The 18,875-nt window shown below is 36.8% G+C and overlaps 1 protein-coding gene across 4 annotated transcripts in view; it reads left to right on the top strand.

The window, feature by feature from the left end:
• Nucleotides 1–18,875, top strand: part of LOC115219186 (zinc finger protein 732-like) — a 40,893-nt gene that overhangs the window by 1,008 nt on the left and 21,010 nt on the right. For 2 of the 4 annotated variants that reach the window (XM_036509027.1, XM_029789300.2), the window contains exon 1: nucleotides 17,925–18,077. The exons of 1 other annotated variant lie outside the window; for it this stretch is intronic. The gene's annotated coding sequence lies outside the window, so the exon portion shown is untranslated. Of the gene's footprint in view, nucleotides 1–17,924; nucleotides 18,078–18,875 lie in introns of those variants that run through there. One more of the 4 variants, XM_036509024.1, reaches the window with a different exon arrangement.

The following is an 18,875-nucleotide window of genomic DNA, read 5'->3' as shown; positions in this document are numbered from 1 at the left end:
GAATATAATAAACTGCATACAGACATTGGCGATATTTGTACGAAATATTAACTTTAAAAATTTTAATAAACCCTAGATAAAATCTGACTGAATTTACAACGTTGATCATAGTTTCAGAGCTGTGTCTTTTTATCGAATTGATTCAACAATCAACATAGGAATTTTTTTGTAATTATTATCAATTATTGAAAAATATATTGTTTCTGACCAATTGAGGACGTTAAAGGGATGTTAAGTGAGCTCGATGCCATAAATCTACGATTTTGAGGGTCCTACTCTCCCAGTTAGAAGTGGACTCTTTGTTATCAATATTATAAGGATTCCTAGTTCTCTTATTCTGTTCTGTTATGTGCAAGTACACGTACACATATCCCTTCACGAAACCCCAAACATAAACCATGTGTCTTTAGGTACTACTAGCGAACAGTGGTGCCGGTGCGCGCACTCGCGCATCCGCGCTAGCTAGTCGTAAGTAGTCGATCCTACAACGACTTGTGCGTATGTTTGTATTTCAAGGCTGAATACATATCAAAGAAAATTAAATAATATTTTTCGAACAAAGTAAATAAAACGCAAAGTAAATATTTTTTAAAACTAAATAAATAAATTATTTTTTAAAACTATGTATATAATTTTTTTACACAAATTAAATATTTTTCGAACAAAGTAAATAATATTTTAAACTCAGTAAATAAATTATTATTATAAACAAACTAAGCTTAGGGTTAGGGTTAAAAAGTCGTAGGATCTACTACTTACGACTAGCTAGCGCGGATGCGCGCACCGGGACCACTGTTCGCTAGTAGTACCGTGTCTTTAGCTCTAATTACTAAAATATGCAAAGGGGTTGGCGTTTGAAAGACATCCAGCTATAAGAACTGTGCCAAAACTGGCCTTGCCCATGTGAGTGCCACGTAAAAAGCATTCAGCCCACTCTACGGAGTGGTTTGTGTTAAGAAGGGCATCAAAAGCCATGCCAAAACAGACACAGGCTCCAGCATGGAAGGAGGATGTTAAACGATGACGACGTCGACAAACAGTTTGAAATAGTCTGCATTTCGAGTCTGACCTATGCTTATTACCGGATGAAACGAAAGCATCATCATCATCGTTTAATGTCCGTTTTCCGTGCTAGCACGGGTTGGACGGTTCAACCGGGGTCTGGGAAGCCAGGGGGCTGCACCAGGCTCCAGTCTGATCTGGCAGTGTTTCTACAGCCAGATGCCCTTCCTAACGCCAGCCACTCCATATTTGCCCAATACTTATTACTTGCTTTGCGTAATCTGTTCCTGACACAACTATTCTGTGTCTTTGCTATAGAATCCAAGAATTTCCTGCTGGATCTTTCAGAAAATATGATTCCAACAATTCCAGTTTTAAAAGATTTTCCCCTCATATGAACTTCTTTGTGCTTTTCTATATTTCATTTGAATACTAAATCACAAAATTCAAAGAGGTAAAACTTAGCATGTTTTTGTATCACTTTTTACTACTGTGTTTTTCTTTGTGTTTTTACAATATGGTCTTTTTTTTGTGACTGTGGATGATTAATTTCTCACAAATATCAAAAGCATAAGGTTTTTACCTGGTGCAGTCTCTTACATAAGTCAAAATTTCACTAAAATCATTTCTCATGCATAATACCTCTAACCTAGGTATGAGCGAAATTTGCGAAATCATGCTTTCATCATCATCACCATCTAAGAATATGTACATGTCTGTCTGTGTGTACCTTTGCCTTGACATAACATGATTATAAATGAGTATCATCATAACAAGAAATGTTGTTCATTTCTAGTTTTCTATAAAAGCATATATGGCCATGGGTAAAATATACTCAGGAAAAGGTATTTGATCATAAAGTTGGCTCTTTGATGAAGCTGGAATTTTTCATAGTTATTTGTTAATTATTGAAAAATATATTCTCATCAAACGAGAAATGATCACTTTAAGTCTGGGGTCTGGGAAGCCAGGAGGCTGCACCAGGCTCTAGTCTGACCTGGCAGTATTTCTACAGCTGGATGTCCTTCCTAATGCCAACCACTCCAAGAATGTAATGGGTGCATTTTACATGCCACTAGCACAGGGGCCACAGAGGGCTGGCATCGACCACAATTGAACGATGCTTTTTATGTGCCACCAGCACGGTGACCACAACTACAATTTCCATTTGATTTTATGTGTGTATATATATATATCATCATCATCATCTCTCTCTCTATATATATATTCACAAATACACATGTATGTATGTATATATATATATATATATATATATATATATATATATATATACATACATACATGTGTATTTGTGAATATATATATAGAGAGAGAGATGATGATGATGATATATATATATACACACATAAAATCAAATGGAAATTGTAGTTGTGGTCACCGTGCTGGTGGCACATAAAAAGCATCGTTCAATTGTGGTCGATGCCAGCCTCTGTGGCCCCTGTGCTAGTGGCATGTAAAATGCACCCATTACATTCTTGGAGTGGTTGGCATTAGGAAGGACATCCAGCTGTAGAAATATATATATATATACACACACACACACATATACATATATATAAATACATACATGTGTATTTGTGAATATAATATATATATATACATGTATTATATATATATATAATTTATTATATATACATATATATATATCAATTTATCTAAATATACGGGTGTGGATTATATATATATATATATATATATATATAATGTATGTGTATATACATATAGTGTATGTGTATGTATATATATATATTATATATATATTATATATATATTATATATATATATAAACACATGCATACATATTTGTATCTCTGTCTGTATGTATATACATACATACATGAGTATTTGTGAATACATATATATATATACACACATATACATATATTTAGATACTTACATGTGTATTTGTGAATATAATATATATATACATGTATAATATATATATATATATATATATATATATATATATAAATTTAATATACAATATATATATCAATTTATACATGTATATCTAAATATAACGTGTGTGTGTATATATATATATATATAATATATATATATATTATATATAATAATTTATATATATACATATATATCAATTTATACATGTATATCTAAATATACTGTGTGTGTATATATATATATATATATATATATATATATATATATATATATATATATATACACACACACGTATATTTAGATATACATTATAAATTGATATATATATGTATATATATAAATTTATATATATATATATATATATATATTATATATAATATATACACACACACGTATATTTAGATATACATGTATAATTGATATATATATGTATATATATAAATTTATATATATATATATATAATATATATATATAATATAATACATGTATATATATATTATTCACAAATACACATGTAAGTATCTAATAATATGTATATGTGTGTATATATATAATGTATTCACAAATACTCATGTAGGTATGTATATACATACAGACAGATACAAATATGTATGCATGTGTTTATATATATATATATATATATATATTATATATATATATATATTATATACATACACATACACTATATGTATATACACATACATTATATAATATATATATATATTATATTATCCACACACGTATATTTAGATAAATTGATATATATATATGTATATATATAAATTTATTATATATATAATACATGTATATATATATATTATATTCACAAATACACATGTATGTTTATATATATGTATATGTGTGTGTGGTGTATAATATATATATATATATGTACCACTGATGCTATATTCCTGTAAGGCAGCTGCAGGAGAAATACCTAGCCAAAGATAAGCCCCTGTACCTGGCTTTCGTTGACATGGAGAGAAGCTTTTGATAGGGTCCCCCGATCCCTTATGGTGGTCAATGAGGAAACTAGGGATAGATGAATGGCTGGTGAGGACTGTGCAAGCCATGTACAGAGATGCCGTAAGTAAGGTTAGGGTTGGCAACATGTACACAGAAGAATTCAAAGTAGAGGTTGGGGTCCACCAGGGTTCAGTACTCAGCTCCCTCCTATTTATCATAGTACTCCAGGCAATTACGGAGGAATTCAAGACAGGCTGTCCCTGGGAGCTCCTCTACGCTGACGACCTTGCTCTTATTGCTGAGTCACTATCAGAACTGGAGGAGAAGTTCCAGGTGTGGAAGGAGGGTTTAGAATCAAGGGGCCTTAGAGTCAACCTAGCTAAAACCAAAGTACTAATAAGTAGAAAGGTAGACAATCCACAAATATCTTCAGGAAGATGACCCTGCTCGATCTGTAGAAAAGGTGTAGGTAGAAACTCTATAAGATGTACCCAGTGTAAGCTATGGACACATAAGAGGTGCAGCAATGTCAAAGGTAGGCTAACTGGGAAGATAGTTTTTGTATGTGGCAGATGCTCGGGAGCATTAACCTCCGAAAATCTGCAGAAAAAAACTTCCGTTATCTAGGTGACCAAGTCAGTAGTGGGGGTGGGTGCGCTGAAAGTGTAACTGCTAGAATAAGAATAGCCTGGGCAAAGTTTAGGGAGCTCTTACCTCTGCTGGTGACTAAAGGCCTCTCGCTCAGAATAAAAGGCAGACTGTATGATGCGTGTGTACGAATAGCCATGCTACATGGCAGCAAAACATGGGCCGTGACTGCTGAGGACATGCGTAAGCTCGTGAGGAATGAAGCCAGTATGCTCCGATGGATGTGTAATGTCAGTGTACATACTCGACAGAGCCTTAGCACCTTGAGAGAAATGTTGTACCTAAGAAGCATCAGTTGTGGTGTGCAAGAGAGACGATTGCGCTGGTATGGTCATGTGGCGAGAATGGATGAAGATAGGTGTGTGAGAAAGTGCCAATCCCTAGCAGTTGAGGGAACCCGTGGAAGAGGTAGACCCAGGAAAACCTGGGACGAGGTGGTGAAGTACGACCTTCGAACTGTAGGCCTCACTGAGGAAATGACCAGAGACCGAGACCTTTGGAAATATTCTGTACGTGAGAAGACCAGGCAGGACAAGTGAGCCCAGCCCACTTATGAATGCCTTTCCTCCCTTGGACACAAAGACCGGTTGAGGCAAGCGAAGTCGATATAGAACCTCATCCGACGACAGACACCCATGCCAACCCCCCATGCGAAGACATGTTGGGGCAAGCGAAATCGAAATTGAAACCGAATTGAACCAGCCAGGATCCCTGGCCTGGTGGTACGTAAAAAGCACTATCCGACTCGTGGCCGTGGCACGTAAAATACTCCAATGCGACCGTACGACTGGCACCCATGCCAACCCCCTTTGCTTGTGAAGACATGTTGGGGCAAGCGAAATCGAAATCGAATTGAACCAGCCAGGATCCCTGGTCTGGTGGTACGTAAAAAGCACTATCCGACTCGTGGCCGTGGCACGTAAAATACTCCAATGCGACCGTACGACAGGCACCCATGCCAACCCCCTTTGCTTGTGAAGACATGTTGGGGCAGCGAAATCGAAATCGAATTGAACCAGCCAGGATCCCTGGTCTGGTGGTACGTAAAAAGCACTATCCGACTCGTGGCCGATGCCAGCACCGCCTCGACTGGCTTCCGTGCCGGTGGCACATAAAATACACCAATCTGACCGTGGCCGTTGCCAGCCCCGCCTGGCACCTGTGCAGGTGGCACGTAAAAAGCACCCACTACACTCACGGAGTGGTTGGCATTAGGAAGGGCATCCAGCTGTAGAAACATTGCCAGATTAGACTGGAGCCTGGTGCAGCCTTCTGGCTTCCCAGAACCCCGGTCGAACCGTCCAACCCATGCTAGCATGGAGAACGGACGTTAAACGACGATGATGATGATGATGATGTATTCACAAATACACATGTATGTATGTATATACATACAGGCAGATACAAATATGTATGCATGTGTATATATTTATATATACATATATATATGTATATATATATGTATATACATACCATATATATATATATATGTATATACACATGCATTATATATGTTGTCTCAGTGCTGAATGAAGAAGCTAGCGTTTTGACACTTAAAAATGACAACTGATAAGATTATTGGAACAAACGAGAAAGTTCTAGTAAAAAAATTATTTTAACAGTATTTTATGGCATAGAAAATCATACATTTATTCTGTACAAATACTTTTTTCACCCCTAAATATTTATAATTGTATATAAATTCATTAGTTACTATAATTTATTAGTTTCTTTTGCATATTCTTAGTTTATGCATGTGTATGCAAATATAGTTTTGGTATATCCCATTTATGTTCATTAGAAATTAAATAAATAAAGAATTTTGACATGTACGAATATTTATTTCCCCCCACTGTATATGTATATGTATTTATATATATATGTATTTATTTATATATATTTATATATATTATATATATATATATATATATAATATATATATATATATATAATATATATATATTTTATATATATATATATATATATATATATACGTTTAAATATTTGTTGTGCAAGATTTTTTATAAATAACACTGAAGCAAAATAACACCAAATATATAGTGCGTGTGTTTTTATTGGCTAACTGGCAATATGACCATTCCGAAATATAACAATATATATATATATTTATATATATATATATTATATATTTTTATATATGTTATATATATATATTTATATATATATATATATATATATATGTATATATATATTTTTTTATATATGTATATATATATATATTTATATTATATATATATTATATTTTTTATATATGTATATATATATATATTTTTTTTATGTATATATATATTTTTTTTAATATATGTATATATATATATATATTTTTATACATGTATATATATATATATATATATATATATATATATATTTTATATATTTATATATATATATATATATATATATATACAGGGGTTGGACAAAATAATGGAAACACCTAGCATCATAGCATTATAATTTTGAAATATCTATGAAACCGTCAAATGCTTGTTTATTTTTATGTTTTTTGATTTAATGTTTTGCTAAAATTGCTGTTTCTTTTCACATATTACCAGAAAAAGATAATTAAAATTCATTAAAATGACAAGGTAACTTGTTGGTGCTCGCATGGCAGGTGCTAGCATAACGAAAACTGCCGAAATGTTTGGTGTATCAAGCAGTACTGTCTCAAAAGTGATGACAGCCTTTGAGAAAGAGGGAAAAACCTCCTCATCGAAACAAAATTCCAGAAGAAAACCAAAACTTTCAGATAGGAACCGTCAGTCTCTTAAGTGAATTGTTAGAAAGGATCACAAAAATACAGCTCCCAAAATTACTGCAGAGCTTAATGACCACATTGAGAACCCAGTTTCCACAAAAACTGTTTGCTGGGAGTTGCACAAAGCCAGATTTCATGGGAGGGCTGCAATCAGAAAACCACTACTTTCAAAAACAAATGTTGCAAAGCATTTAGAGTGGAGTAAAAACCTACAGAATTGGTCCCTTGAGCAGCAGTCATGTATATGTGTGGAGACAGCCAGAAGAAGCATTTGATCCAGACTGCCTTCTTCCAGCTGTTAAACACAGAGGAGGATCTGTGCGAATGGGGGGGGGGGGGGGGCTATATCTTGGAAATTTGCTAACCCAATGGTTTTCCTTCATGGCAGAATTAATAGTCAAGACTAAGCATTTTATCTGATCAAATTCATCCTATGGTTGTGGAACTGTTTCTGGAGGGAAACGCAATCTCTCAGGATGATAATGCACCAATTCACACAGCAAAAGTTGTTATTGAATGGCACGGGGAATGTTCTAGTGAAGTTGAACATCTTGTCTGGCCACCGCAGTCCCTAGATCTCAATATTATTGAACATTATGGTGCATTTTTGAAAAACAAGTATGGAGTCAATATCCTCCACCATCATCACTACAAGAACTGGAGACTGTTTTAGCTGAAGAATGAACAAAACTACTTTTGGAAACAATTCAAACTTTGTATGAGTCCATATTTCATAGAATTCAAGCAGCAATTACTGCCAAAGGTGGTCCTACCCCATAATAAAATAAATTTGTTGGAAATTTTAAGATGTTTCCATTGTTTTGTCCAACCCCTCTGTGTATATATATATATATGTAATATATATATATATATATATATATAATATATATATATATATATATATATATATATATACATACACACACATATATATATATCATCACTATCATCATCATTTAACGTCCGCTGTCCATGCTGGCATGGTTTGGACAGTTTGACTGAACTGGCATGCTGGAATGGTGCACCAGGATCCAGTCTGATTTGGCATGGTTTCCTATGGCCTGATGTCCTTCCTAACACCAACCACTCTCTGCTATCTTTTCTCTTTTCAAAAAATGTCTTTCCCAGCATTCACTATTCTCCTTTCATTCCAGTCTAACGACTCTGCATGTCTGTTTTCATTCAGTTTCCTTGTATGTCTCCACTGTTATTTTTTTAGTTCCCAACTTTGACCCTCCATAAATCCTAAATTTTATTTTAGAATTTATGGGAGCTACTGTTTTTCAAGACTCATATTGTCGTTTGAATGCTCGAAATGAGGAGCTGATAGACAGCTGACAACTGATGAAGGGTCCTTTTTCTCTGTTAACTTGTCCTGTTTTCCATTTTTTTCTCATTGTTTACATATTTCACTCATTTTTCTTCTGTAAGAACTGTCCACGTCTTGTATTTATCTCTCGTGTGAATGTTATTTGTACCATTGGTGATGTCCTGCACCCATATATGCATATATATTCTATTAACATTTTCAGTCAGAAGCTGTGACTAACATGTAGCACTCCCATTACTGATAATACTTATTTGTGACTTACATCCTGGTCCAGTTTCTAAAATCATTCCTGATGAAGGAGTGAGTTGGATAGAACTACCCTTCTTTGCTTTTCCCGCTTTGATATGCATTCTAAGATAAAAATTTCTCTACTTCTTCTCAGATCACTGACACATCTATGCTTCATAGTTGTTTGAGGCCTATTGGCAAGGTATTGAGAATATATAGACATTTTTATTATATACACACATAGTAAACATATATATACTAAGTATTTCAAATGTATCCTAACGTAATCCTTATTGTTCTTTGTACACCCTGTATATATACATATGTGTATATATGTATATATGTATAGATACATATATATACATGTATATATATATACATATGTAATATATATATATATATATATATGTATATATGTATATATTCATATGTATGTATATATACATATGTATATATATATATATATATATATATATATGTATATATGTATATATTCATATGTATGTATATATTCATATGTATGTATATATTCATATATATGTATGCATATATTCATATATATATATGTATATATTCATATATATATATGTATATATTCATATATGTATATATACACATATATATATATATATATACATGTATATCTACCATCTAGCTGCTCTGGCAACGATCACGCTCAGATGGTGCTCTTAGTGCTCCATATAGTGGAGGCGCAATGGCCCAGTGGTTAGGGCAGCGGACTCGCGGTCATAGGATCGCGGTTTTGATTCCCAGACCGGGCGTTGTGAGTGTTTATTGAGCGAAAACACCTAAAGCTCCACGAGGCTCTGGCAGGGGATGGTGGTGATCCCTGCTGTACTCTTTCACCACAACTTTCTCTCACTCTTACTTCCTGTTTCTGTTGTACCTGTATTTCAAAGGGCCGGCCTTGTCACTCTCTGTGTCACGCTGAATATCCCCGAGAACTACGTTAATGGTACACGTGTCTCTGGAGTGCTCAGCCACTGACACGTTAATTTCACGAGCAGGCTGATCCGTTGATCGGATCAACCGGAACCCTCATCGTCGTAACCGACGGAGTGCTTCCATCCAGTGCTCCATATATGTATATATATATATATATATACATGTTTATATATGTATATATATATATATATATATATATATATATATACATCTAACATAGGATAAAAGTTTTCGAAAAACTATCAATGGCCAGCATATTAAAGAATACCTTTAAAGGTTAAATTTATAAACAACTTATAAACAAGAGCAAAAGAAAAAAAATTCTAATGCCAAATATGCTGAAAACAGACACATTGTCAATAACCATATAATTCATCACTATAAGCACGCGTCTCGAAGAAAGCCGACAGATATTACTAAAAAATTCCGTTATTATCATATCGGACCTGATTTCAGAGTTAATTCATAAGAACCTTCTCTTCGTCAGTGATAAATGCAGCAAAGAAATAAATGAAATACTTACTTATACCCATGGAAGAAGCAAACACTAAGTCATGAGCACAATTAAGTACCCCAAATATATCCAAAATAGAAATTCTCCAGCACACCTCGTGATGAATTATATGGTTATTAATGATGTGTCTGTTTTCGGCGTATTTGGCATTAGAAATTCTTTTCTTTTGCTCTTGTTTATAAGTTGTGTCGTATATATGTATATATATATATATATGTGTGTATGTTTGTGTGTCTGTGTTTGTTCCCCTAGCATTGCTTGACAACCGATGCTGGTGTGTTTATGTCCCCGTTACTTAGCGGTTCGGCAAAAGAGACCGATAGAATAAGTACTGGGCTTACAAAAGAATAAGTCCCGGGGTCGAGTTGCTCGATTAAAGGCGGTGCTCCAGCATGGCTGCAGTCAAATGACTGAAACAAGTAAAAGAGAATAAAAGAGAATATATATATATATATATATACGTATTACAGTGAAGAATTCCGGGTAGAGGTTGGGGTCCACCAAGGTTCAGTCCTCAGCCCCCTCCTATTTATCATAGTCCTCCAGGCAATAACGGAAGAATTCAAGACAGGATGCCCCTGGGAGCTCCTCTATGCTGATGACCTTGCTCTAATTGCTGAGTCACTATCAGAACTGGAGGAGAAGTTTCAGGTGTGGAAACAAGGATTAGAATCGAAGGGCCTTAGAATCAACCTAGCCAAAACCAAAGTCCTAATAAGTAGGAAGGTGGACCAACCACAAACGACTTCAGGTAGATGGCCCTGCTCGATCTGTAAAAAAGGTGTAGGTAGAAACTCTATAAGGTGCACCAAGTGTAAGCTATGGACACATAAGAGGTACAGCAATGTCAAAGGTAGGCTAACTGGGAAGATAGTTTTCGTATGTGGCAGATGCTCAGGAGAAATAAACACTGGAAATGTGCAGAGACCAACTTCTACCACGTTCCAGGGAGACAAACTAGAAGTAGTTGATAGCTTCCGCTACCTAGGAGACCAAGTCAGTAGCGGGGGTGGGTGTGCTGAAAGTGTAACTGCTAGAGTAAGAATAGCCTGGGCAAAGTTTAGAGAGCTCTTACCCCTGCTGGTGACAAAAGGCCTCTCGCTCAGAGTAAAAGGCAGACTGTATGATGCGTGTGTACGAATAGCCATGCTACATGGCAGCAAAACATGGGCCGTGACTGCTGAGGACATGCGTAAGCTCGCAAGAAATGAAGCCAGTATGCTCCAATGGATGTGTAATGTCAGTGTTCATAATCGTCAGAGTGTAAGTACCTTGAGAGAAAAGTTGAACCTAAGAAGCGTCAGTTGTGGTGTGCAAGAGAGACGGCTGCGCTGGTATGGTCATATGACGAGAATGGCTGAAGATAGTTGTGTGCAAAAGTGCTACACCCTAGCAGTTGAGGGAACCTGTGGAAGAGGTAGACCCAGGAAAACCTGGGACGAAGTGGTGAAGCACGACCTTCGAACTTTAGGTCTCACTGAGGAAATGACTAGAGACCGAGACCTATGGAAGTATGCTGTGCGTGAGAAGACCCGGCAAGACTAGTCAGGCCATAACCCGTGGCCCCTACCTGGGACGTCGTCAGTCCACCTGTGCATACCTTCCTTCTTGTGACACTTGTGAAGACCTGTTGAGGCAAGTGAAAATCAAAAAATCAAACAAAATCAAAATAGATGAACATCAATGGAATTTGTATCTTTGTGGTACCAGTGCCGGTGGCACACAAGAAAACCATCCGAACGTGGCCGTAGCCAGTACCGCACCGACTGGCCTCCATGCTGTGGGCACGTAACAATCACCATCCGATCGTGGCCGATCGCCAGCCTCATCTGGCTCCTGTGTCGGTGGCACATAAAAAACACCATCCGAGCGTGGTCGTCTGCTAGCCTTGTCTGGCACCTGTGTTGGTGGCACATAAAAACACCATCCGAGCGTGGCCGTTCGCCAGCCTCGTCTGGCACCTGTGTCGGTGGCACATAAAAACACCATCCGAGCGTGGCCGTTCGCCAGCCTCGTCTGACACCTGTGTCGGTGGCACATAAAATCACCCACTACACTCTTGGAGTGGTTGGCGTTAGGAAGGGCATCCAGCCGTAGAAACATTGCCAGATCAGACTGGGCCTGGTGCATCCTTCCCAGACCCCAGTTGAACCGTCCAACACATGCTAGCATGGAAAGCGGACGCTAAACGATGATGATGATGATGATGATATTTGTGTGTGTATATATATATATATATATATATATATATATATAAATATATATATATGTATATACATATATAGGGAGAGTTTACGAAAAACACAAAAGACGAAGACAGGTGGTGTACAAAACAAACAGATGTATTAGTATAACGCTCAGGAATAGAAAAAGTCTTTTACGTTTCAAGCCTATTGATGTATGTATGTATATATATATATATATATGTGTGTGTGTAAATATATTTATATATATAATTATATACTACCGCTGGACTGGCCCTCGTGCCTGTGGCACATAAAAGCAGCCACTACACTCTTGGAGTGGTTGGCGTTGGGAAAGGCATCACATCAGTTAAAGCTATGATTTTGAAGAACCAAATGAGATGGTGTGGCCATATTGTTTGAATGGCGGATGAACGCATGATGAAACAGCTGTTTTATGGTGATCTTGCAGAGGGGAAATGCTATCAGTGTAAACCTAAAAAAAGGTTTAAGGACAGCATAAGGACTACTTTGAAGTCACTTGGAATGGGTCCAGAGGACATAGAAACCCTTGCTTCGGATCGAGTTTGATGGCAAACAAAATTGTGGATTGGAGTGAAAGCATTTGAAGAGGCCAGGATAACGCATGTAAGACTGAAAAGAGATCTAAGGGAGAATGTTATGATTGAGATGGTGAATGACAACGACCTTTTTTGTGTGCGTAATTTGTGAGAGACCATGCCTGTCTTTTGCTGGGCTCAAATCTCATCTGCAAACCCATGGAAAACGAACCTCCACCAACTATTCTGCCTATATGTCTGTGCACACCTTTGAATTAAGTGTATGCCAGAAGGTTTGCAAATCTAAATGAGGCCTCAAAAGACATTTTAAGATCCACAAAGATCAGAACTTATCTGCAACTTTTGGTGGTCCAAATTGGATGTGCAATCTATGTAGGTGTCTTTTCAGAACATTAACTGGTTTATATATATATATATATATATATATATATATATATATATATATATATATATATATATAATATATATATATATACACACACATACACATATCATCATCATCATCGTTCACTTTCCATGCTGGCATGGGTTGGATGGTTTGATTGAGGACTGGTGAGCCAGATGACTGCACCAGGCTCTAATATGATCTGGCAGAGTTTCTACGGCTAGATGCCCTTCCTAATGCAAACCACTCCAAGAGTGTAGTGGATGCCTTTACGTGCCACCGGCATTAGGGCCAGTCAGGCGGTACTGGCAATGGCCACGCTCAAATAGTTATATATATATATATATATATATATACACATACATACATACATGAACAAATACACACATATCTTCTACTATATAAATAACGAATGTATCTGGGTTTAGCCTTGAAAGGCTCTGAAACTGTTGTCTTAGAGAAAAATGAATTTGATTTTGGAAATCTGTGTCCCAAAAGAGGGTCTTCCACAAATTATAATAAAAAGATATAATTTGCTATGAGAAATAACTTAAGTTTTAGATTGACAACTCTCCTACTCTCTATCTGTCACCATCAATCTTTCTTTATATATTTACCACACTTTTTGTCACTCTGTTTTTCTCTCTATGTGTATTATCTCTCATGCATTGCTTTCATTTTGTGTAAAACTCCGTCTTTTAATCTATTATCTGTTACTTGTTTCAGTCATTTCACTACTGCCATGCTGGGGCACTGTCTTCAAGGGTTTTAGTTGAAGAAATCGATCCCAGGCCTTTTTTTTTGTTTTTCAAGCCTAGTACTTATTCTGTCTCTTTTGCTGAATCATTAACTTATGGGAATGTAAACACACCAACACCATTTGTCAAGCTGTGGTGGGACACACACACACACATGTACGATTGGCTTCTTTCAGTTTCCATCTACCTAATCTACTCACAAGGCTTCAGTTGGCCAGAGGCTAGAATAGACACTTGCTCAAGGTGCCATGCAGTGGGACTGAACCCAGAATTTTGTGGTCGGGAAGGAAGCTTTCATTTTATGATAAAGAGCTTATCACACCACAAAATGATGAATTTCCAAATCCTGTTTTCTGATTGGGTAAAAATGATCAAACTTTAAACCTCTGTAATATTTTACTAAAATTTTTCTAGAATAAATGAACCATAAAATTGAATTCAATGTGAAAACTACATCAATATACCAAATTTGAGAATTTTCGCTTAATTTTAAAATTTCAGAATCTGTGTCAAGAATAGAGAAGATCTCTGTCTGTTAGCCTATCTCTTTCACTTTTGCTTTTCTTGTTGTCAGTATATTTTTATTAATTATTTACATTTGACGGATATTTGTCCTTATCTTGTTTGTTGTAAACACAACATTTCGGCTGATATACTCTCTAGCCTTCATTAGGTGTCTTGGGGAAATTTCGAACCTGGGTTCTCATTCCTGAGGTATTTTTCGATATTATTATTGTTATTGTTATTATTATTATTATTATTAGTCTTCAGGTCACTGCCTGGAATCGGAATCTTGGTGTTCATAGCCCGTGCTCTTAACCACTATGCCATGTGACCAGGGGTGTAGTGGTTAAGAGCATGGGCTACTAACCCCAAGATTCTGAGTTTGATTCCAGGCAGTGACTTGAATAATAATATTAACAACAACAACAACATCAAAAATACCTTAGGAATGAGGACCCAGGTTTGAAATTTCTCCAAGGCACCTGATGAAGGCTGGAGGGTATATCAGCTGAAACGTTGTGTTAACAACAAACAAGATGAGGACAAATATCTGTCAAATGTAAATGTACATAATTCCTCAATACATATAGAACTATATTTTTATTAATAACTAGTAGCTTGATAAGTGCCAATGCATGAGACTCAGACCTTTAGTATATATATAGAATAACTCAAGGGCCAAGAATTTTGTGTGTTGCCACTTACTAAGTTTGTTAAGTGCCAATGTATGAAACTCTCTATACGTGAGACACTCTGTTGCTTCTGCTAAATATTAATAAAATATACATATACTCATATTTGAAATCTATTTTTCCTGTTTGCATCACCATATCTATTTATCTGTCTGTCATTATAAACATAATTATTATCAGTAATTTCATCACAGCTGTTTTGCTTTGTTAGAGCAAATAGATATAAGAACATCAGATCCTTTGACAACCTATTTACAGACATGTTCTATCTTTGTTTCAATCATTAGAGTGCAGCCATGCTGGGGTTTCACCTTGGAAGGTTTTAGTTGTGCACATTGACCCCAGGACTTGTTTTTAAGTTTGGTACTTATTCTATTGGTCTCTTTTTGTTGAACTGCTAAGTTATAGGGATGTGAACTGTTGTATACTGAAACTGTATACCCCTCCCAGTAAAAAGTGGTAGGAGCAGCCAATAGGCAGTCATCAAGAGAGGGCCAAGAGTCAAGAGTTCTAGTCAGTGTCTTGTGGAGCTATCAGTGATAGTAAGACCGAAGAAGTTAGTGTATTACTATTCCAGTAGGAAGAGGTATAATGGTATCCGATGACTTGTAACTACTGTGGCTACTAGTATAAAACAGCAACTGCAGTACAACAGTAGTCACACATCGCACCAGTGGGAGAAACCCGCTTTACAACATAAACAAATCAACACTGCTTATCAAGTGGTAGTGGGGAATAAATACAAAGACAGACGTGTGTGTGTGTGTAATATATATATATATATATATATATATATATAATATATATATATATATATGTGTGTGTGTGTGTGTGTGTATATCTAGATGTGTGTATATGCATATAAGTGTATATATGCATTTATTTGAATTCGTCTGGCACCTGTGTCGGTGGCACATAAAAAACACCATCCGAGCGTGGCCGTCTGCCAGCCTCGTCTGGCACCTGTGTCGGTGGTACATAAAATCCCCCACTACACTCTCGGAGTGGTTGGCGTTAGGAAGGGCATCCAGCTGTAGAAACACTGCCAGATCTGACTGGCCTGGTGCAGCCTTCGGGCTCCCCAGACCCCAGTTGAACCATCCAACCCATGCTAGCATGGAAAACGGACACTAAATGAATGATGATGATGATGATGATACATATATAGATCAATAAATGTATTTATCTCCCTCTCTCTGTCGATCAAAATCGTAATCGATCAACACCAATGGAATTTGTGGCTGTGATACCAGTGCCAGTGGCACGTAAGAGAACCATCCGAACGTGGCCGTAGCTAACGCCGCTCTGACTGGCCTCTGTGCCGGTGGCACGGAAAAAAGCACCATCCGATCGTGGCCGTTTGCCAGCCTCGTCTAGCATGTAAAAAGCACCCACTACACTCACGGAGTGGTTGGCATTAGGAAGGGCATCCAGCTGTAGAAACACTGCCAGATCAGACTGGGCCTGGTGCAGCCTTCTGGCTTCCCAGACCCCAGTTGAACCGTCTGACCCATGCCAGCATGGAAAGCTGACGTTAAACGATGATGATGATGTATACACAAACATGCACCCCCCACACGCACACACACACATACACATAAACAAATGCATTTGTGTGTGTGTGTGTGTGTGTGTGCTATTGTATCAATGTCAACATTCTACTCTAAGTTTCACCGTCATGCCCAGCCAAGCTGAGGGTGAAATTCAAGAGAAGAATGTCAACTTAGATACAATTAGTGGAGGTGTGTAGCTTAGTGGTTAGGGTGTTGGACTCATGATCATAAGATTGTGGTTTCGATTCCAGCATTGTGTTCATTTCACATTGCTCTACTTCACTGAGCTGGCAAATATGAATATTCCTATGACGGACTGGCATCCTGTCCAGATAGGAATATATATTCCCCAAGAACCAGGAGATTGGCCCTTTGAGTCAATGTGACTCAGGAAGCTACTTTATTTTTTAGGTATAATAAATACATACATATTTCTTTACTACCCACAAGGGGCTAAACACAGAGGGGACAAACAAGGACAGACAAAGGGATTAAGTCGATTACATCGACCCCCAGTGCGTAACCGGTACTTTATTTATCGACCCCGAAAGGATGAAAGGCAAAGTCGACCTCGGCGGAATTTGAACTCAGAACGTAACGGCGGACGAAATACGCCTACGCATTTCGCCCGGCGTGCTAACGTTTCTGCCAGCTCACCGCCTTAATACATATCTATACACTCTATCCAGTGTATTGAGTTCTGTACCAGATAATGTTTGGACTATGTAAAATATGTTATTGATATATCTTATAATACACACACACACACACACACACACACAATCGTCTGTGTGTGTGTGTGTGTGTGTATATATATATAAAATTATTGATTTTAGCTTTATACACATGAAAATTGTGGGTCATCCCAAGGTGCCCCGCAGTAGTACTGAACCGGAAACACGTGACTCTGAAGCGAACAGCTCTGCGTCACGGCCATGTCGCTCGCTATGTAGGTCTTTACCGGCTTGCCGATAAAACCGAGGAGAAGCTGCTTCGTAGAAGAAGTAAAGTTCTGCCGATTCTTGTTCTTCTCATGTTATTTTTATCTACATTGCGAATCACCACAGGTACTTGTACGCTCCCACTAACTTCTTTTTTGAAATTACATAGAAATCCATTTTGTATTCGAACCTTGCCGGAACTCGCTTAAAACGAAGATGCGCTATCTTAAATTTATGACGAAATCTATTGACTGCTGTTTATTCATTTTATTGTTATTTATTATAATTATTATTATTAACGTTTACATAGATCTTGCCGGTATTCCTGCTATGGCCGTCTCGTCTTTTATATACTTCAAACATATTGTTTCAGAATTCATTACGACTGTAATTCATTGCTTTTTGTAAGACGGTAATGGAATGCGTAGGGAGATATTTGGTAGTTTGTTTAGCAATTGATCCGTTGATTGATTGTTGTTTTTAGTTGATCACCCTTAATCAGCCCTAATTGAATCGATCACATCAAAGGTTATTCCAGTCGTGACCACTCGATCTTATTTCGAGGCGTAAAGCTTCTCGTAACATGGCTAATGCGCATTACATGCACCTCGCCGTCTTAAATGAAATTCGAGGGAGATTTTGATTACTAAATTTAGCAGGGCCTGCGGCTATAGAGACACTACACTCTGTTCTCTTGCTCGTCGTTGATTATTATTTGATAACGAGAGAACATTTCATTAATATTAATATTTCATTTGACTACGTTTCTCTAGTAGTAGTAGTAGTAGTAATAATAATAAAAATAGTAATGATAATAATCGATCGGTTATGTCTGTGAAGGGAAATCACTCTGTACAAAGATAAAATGTCAGGTGGTTTATTAATTCGTCGAACGAAGAAATCATTTGTTATGTCTTAACGAGG

This window comes from Octopus sinensis, linkage group LG14, assembly GCF_006345805.1.
Source record: "Octopus sinensis linkage group LG14, ASM634580v1, whole genome shotgun sequence".
NCBI classification, from domain to species: domain Eukaryota; kingdom Metazoa; phylum Mollusca; class Cephalopoda; order Octopoda; family Octopodidae; genus Octopus; species Octopus sinensis.
The sequence above is the reverse complement of the archived record's forward strand: the minus strand, read 5'-3'. Positions and strand labels throughout refer to the sequence as shown.